Genomic DNA, 5,461 nt, shown 5'->3' with positions numbered 1-5,461 from the left:
CAGGTCCCTCTGGGGGGGTTCCAACCACCAACCTTTCCTTTAGTAACCAGGGCGCTGAACTGTTTTCACCCCCCGCCCCGGGACTCCCCGTGAACGAAGGGGATTGTAAAAATCTGGCGAACTCTGCCGCGCTCCAGGACTAGAGTTTCATTTGTGCCTGCGTTCGTTTTATTTTTTTTTTCCTCCTTAGGGGAGGATTCTGTTAGCGGATAATACTAAGAATACTGCTGCATTTGCTTCCAAGTGACACTTTCTTGCAAGATATACTTATATATTAAAAAAAAGAAGGAAAAATCTGGGATCTCACTGTTGAGCGGCAGCGCTGTGACCTTAAGCAGGCTATTTAACTTCTCTGAGCTTCAGTTTCCACTTTGGTGGCATGGAGAGAATAACCTTGCAAGGTGGTTGTGAGAAGTACAGAGCTTCAAAATGTCAAGTTTATGTTGCAGGGCCCCTCTGGTCAGTGGCTAGACCATGGTCCCAACGAGCGTCCTGGGGCCAGCCCACCTCCTCAGGGCCCTGGGCCTTGCCGTTCCCGGCTCGCTGCAAACCGCGTTGGCGACGGGCGGCAGGGAGCAGGCCAGAGTCCCAGCTCCCGGGGATGCCGCCCTGCCGCGCGGGCTACCTGCCGACTTCCGGCGGCCGCGACGCCCCTCCGCCGGAGCCTTCGTCGCTGCCTCGGTGTCCCCCCTCCCTGCAGCGCGTCATTGCAGGGAACCCGCCCCCGCCCCCGCGCCGGGCTCCCCCGGGGCCGTCTCAGCCCGCGCAGCCCGGTCTCCAGGCCCTGCCTCCCCCGGGTTGGGGTGACGTGTTTGTCCCGGAGGCCCCGGGCTGTCCCCGGCCCGCCGCCCCAGGTCGACCGCGGGCAGCAGCAGCAGCTTCCTCCTGCTCCTGCAGCGTTTCACTCGGCCCCTTCCCACCCACGGCCCTTCGAGCAGCTGCCAGGAACTGAAATATTAATAGGTACGAACTTCCTGGAAAGATTTTCATCTCCAAGATAGATGACCCCGCCTTCCTCCACCAAAATGTATTCACTAAAGGGCAGCTCGGAGGCCAGGCGGCCGGAGAGGTGGGGACGACCCGAGCGGCTCGCACACGGGCGCTCCGTGCGGGGACGCCGAGCCGATGAAAGGGGCTCTTCTTTGTGCCCAGGGCCCGGGCGCGCGCGCCGGCAGCGGGGACGCCAGGAGCGGACGCGCGCGCCGAGCACGCGCCCGCCCCGCCCGCACGTCCGCACGGATCCGCGCGCAGCCCGGGGCTCCAAGGCCTCGGCCCCACGGACCCGCGCGCGGCCGGGACAAGTCCGCCGGTGGGACGGAGGCCCGAAGGGCTTAGCGCCGCTGCTGAGTCCTCGGCTGTCCTCCCCAGCCTCACCGCCCACGGCCCGGCCCGCTGGCCCCTTCCCGCGGACGGCGGGTCCCGCGGGGCACGAAGGAGGACGCGCTGCGCCCACGTGATGCCCGCGTCGCCGGAGTCCCCATCCCCTCCTCCCGGGACAAAGCCGGGCCCGCCCTCCGCGCCCACCCGCTGGGGCTTTGTGGTTTAGGAGCCTCAAAACAAACCCCCACCTTGCGCTTAGAGACGCGATTTGCTTTTCACACTTGACTTTCGTATGTTCCGGGATTCCCTGGGCCGGGAGGCCGTGGTAACAAGAAGCCACCCCGCCTCTCTCTTTCTCCCCGCCTCTCGGGAGGAGATTCCCGTCCAGGAAGTGCTGCTTCACGCACCGCTCTCCCGAGACGCTGCCGCTCTGGCTCCGGCTCCGGCTCCGGCTCCCACCTTGCAGATGGCAGAGTTCCAGTGCAGGAAGGTTGAAACGCCACCCACCTCCTGTTCCCCACTCCACCCCGTGGAGCCGCCTGGGTTCCCCAGCTCCAGCTTTAGCCTCTGACAGGTAGCAGCTGTCCCCGAATTTGCCCCAACATTTCCCCCTACCTGGAAGTCATTCATTTATTGATTTAACAGTATTTATTATTGAACATGGAAACCCCGGTGGCGTAAGGCTGCTAATCAAAAGGTTGGCAGTTCAAATCCACCGGCGCTCCTTGGAAACTCTGTGGGGCAGTTCTACTCTGTCTTATAGGGTCGCTATGAGTCGGAAAAAAAATTTTTTTTTTAATTTTTTATGAGTCGGAATCGACTCGACGGCAAGGGTTATTGAACATATAATAGGTTCCAGGCACTGTTCTAGCCACTGGGGGGGAAAAAATAGCAGCAAACAAAAGAGACAAAAATCCCTGCCTTCCTGGAGTTTATATTGTAATAGAAGAGACAGAATAATATAAATAAGATTATAATATATAATCCACCACCCGTCTGCTGGTTGATTGTGCTCTGGTGGCTTTTGTGTTGCTGTGGTGCTATAGGCTGTGCCAACGTATTTCAGATACTAGCAGGGCCAGCCGTGGTGGACAGGTTTCTGCAGAGCTTCCAGACAGTAGGAAGAAAAGTCTGGCAATCTACTTAAGAAAATTAGCCAGTGAAAACCCTATGGATCACAAAAGAACATTGTTGCATATAGTGCTGGAAGATTAGTCCCCCGGGTTGGAAGTCATTCACAATTGACAGTGTCTGTAACAATGGACTCTTTTAAAGATGGCCCAGGACAGGGTTAAGTTTTCCTTCTGCTGTACATAGGGTTGCCATGAGATGGAGTCAACTCAACAAGTAACAACAACAAATAATAACAAGGACTAAAAAAAAAACAAAACCTGTAGCCAGTTGTGTGGATTCCAATTCATGGCTACCTTTTTTTTTTTATAGGATAGAGCAGAACTGCCCCATAAGGTTCCCAAGGAGCTACTGATGGATTCAAACTGCCAACCTTTTGTTCAGCAGCCAAGCTCTTAACCATTGTGCCACCAGGGCTCTGACAAGGGCTAAGGAATTAAAAAAGCAGAGAAAGAGGACATGAAATGTGCACAAGAGAGGGGGGTTTAAGTTTTGGGTTTAAGTTTCACTGGGAATCGGTGAAAGTTTACAGCTGAAGTTAATTTCTCATTCAAAAATTTATACACATATTGTTTTATGATATTGGTTGCAATTCCCACAACGTGACTACACACTCCGCCTTTCCACCCTGGGTTCCCTGTGTCCATTCATCCAGTTCCCATCCCTTCCTGCCTCCTGGTCCTGCTTTTGGACAGGAGCTGCCCATCTGATCTAGTATATTTGATTCAACAAAGAAGCACATTCCCGCGTGTGTTGTTTTTTGTTTTATAGCCCTGTCTAATCTTTGTCTGAAAAGTGGGCTTCAGGAATGGTTTGAGTTCTGGGTTAGCCGAGCATCTGGGGACCAGAGTTTTGGGAGCGATTTTTTTTTAAACTTCTTTTTAATTGTTGTTGAGAGTATACACAGGACAACACACACCAATTCGGCAGTTTCTGCATGTACAATTCAGTGACATTGATTACATTCTTCAACTTGTGCAACCATTCTCGCCCTCCTTTTCCAAATTGTTCCTCCCCCATTAACATGCAAGCACTGCCCCCTAAGCTTCCTATCTAACCTTTTGGGTTGCTGCTGTCCATTTGATCCCATGTAGATAGTTCTTCAAAAGAGCATGATGTTCAAGGCAAACATTCTTTTTTTTTTTTTTATTAACTTTTATTAAGCTTCAAGTGAACGTTTACAAATCCAATCAGTCTGTCACATATAAGTTTACATACATCTCACTCCCTACTCCCACTTGCTCTCCCCTTCTTGAGTCAGCCCTTTCAGTCTCTCCTTTCGTGACAATTTTGCAAGGCAAACATTCTTTATTAAATAAGTTAACTTCTTGTTGGTTACAAGATGACTTCAGGGGGATGTCTGTGATTTTTGAGTAAAGGCCTGCGGGAACTGAGTAAACTAGCCACACCGGTATCTGGTGGCCTGCTGTGTTCCAGGAACACAGGGAGGTGAGGGTGGCTGGAGCTTCGTGAAGAAGAGAAGTTTGGTAGAAGAACCTAGGGCTGTAGAGGTCAGAGAGGGGAGGGGCCATACCTTGTAGGGCCTTGTGCGCCATTGTAAGGCCTTGAGCTTCTCTTGGGTGAGGTGGGGAGCCACTGGAGGTTTCCCATCGGAGTATAGCAGATTGTTAATGAGTCTTCCTCCAAGAAAACAAAACTCTTCACAACTGGACCAATAAGCAACATCCTGATAAACGGAGAAAAGATTGAAGTTGTCGATTTCATTTTACTTGGATTCACAATCAACACTCACAGAAGCAGCAGCCGACAAATCAAACAACGTGTTTAATTGGGCAAATCTGTTGCAAAAGACCTCTTTAAAGTCTTAAAGAGCAAGGATGTCACTTTGAGGACTAGGGTGCACCTGACTGAAGCCATGGTATTTTCATTCGCCTCATTTGCATGCAAAAGCTGGGAGAGGAGTGATGTGGTCTAGATTCTGCTAAGAGCAGTGCTCTGGGTGGACAGCAGACTGCAGGGGGCAGGTAGAGAAGCAGCCAGGCCAGGCGCAGGCTCTTGCTGTGATCTGCGGAGGGCGTATGTGAGGGCCTAAGGTGGTGGCAGCGGGGTGATGAGAAGTGGTGGGAATCTGGAAATATCTGGAAGGAAAGGATGAGAGGATTTATTGCCAGGCCAGATGTGAGGTAGAAGAGAGAGAGGAATCAAGGACCCTGCGCAACAGGAAGAAAGAGCTGCCCGCGTGACCTGAGGTGGAGGAAACAGGCATTGCTAGTTTGGTGGTGGGGGTGGACTATCAGGAGCCTGGTTTAAAACAGGTTAGGTTTGAAATGCCCATTAGATATCCAGGTGGAGGGCTGAGTAGACACTGGTTAGACAGGTCTGCAGGTCAGAGGAAATGTACAGGCTGGAGATAAACACAGGGAGTCAGCCATCAGTGCAGACCTGGTGGTATTTAACCAGTTGCCAGCAAAACGATTCTGACTCACACGAACCTCATGTATGTCAGGGTTGAACTGTGCTGCATAGGGTTTTCATGGCTGAGTTTTCAAAAGTGGGTCACCAGGCCTTTCTTCAAGGGTGCCTCTGGGTAAACTTGAACTGCTATCCTTTCTGTTAGCCAAGTGCGTGAGTCAGAATTGACTCATTGGCGATAGGTTGGCTGGTATTTAGAACCACAGTTTTCTGAGATTATGTAGCTTTGAGGTGGCCAGTGTGGCATCCACAAGCCACATGTAGCCACTGAGCACTCAAGAAATGTGGCTAGTGTGACTGAAGAACTGAATTTTAAACTTGATTTAGTTTTAATTTAAAAACTAATATTCAGTTCAGTTTTGGGGAAAACATGAAGTATGTTTGAAACAAGCTGGATATGAAAATCTACTTTTTCAACTGTAGAGTTTATGAACTTTAAATCAACAATTTCCAATGAAAATCTAGCGTCCCAACTGAGATGTGCTACAAAGTGTAAAATGTCTCATTCATAACTTTTGTATTGATTACATGTTTAAGTGATGCTTGTCTGCCTATATTGGGTTAAATAAAATATATT

Source organism: Elephas maximus, chromosome 24 (genome assembly GCF_024166365.1).
Source record: "Elephas maximus indicus isolate mEleMax1 chromosome 24, mEleMax1 primary haplotype, whole genome shotgun sequence".
Classification (NCBI taxonomy): Eukaryota; Metazoa; Chordata; class Mammalia; order Proboscidea; family Elephantidae; genus Elephas; species Elephas maximus.
Note: the sequence above shows the minus strand (reverse complement) of the source record.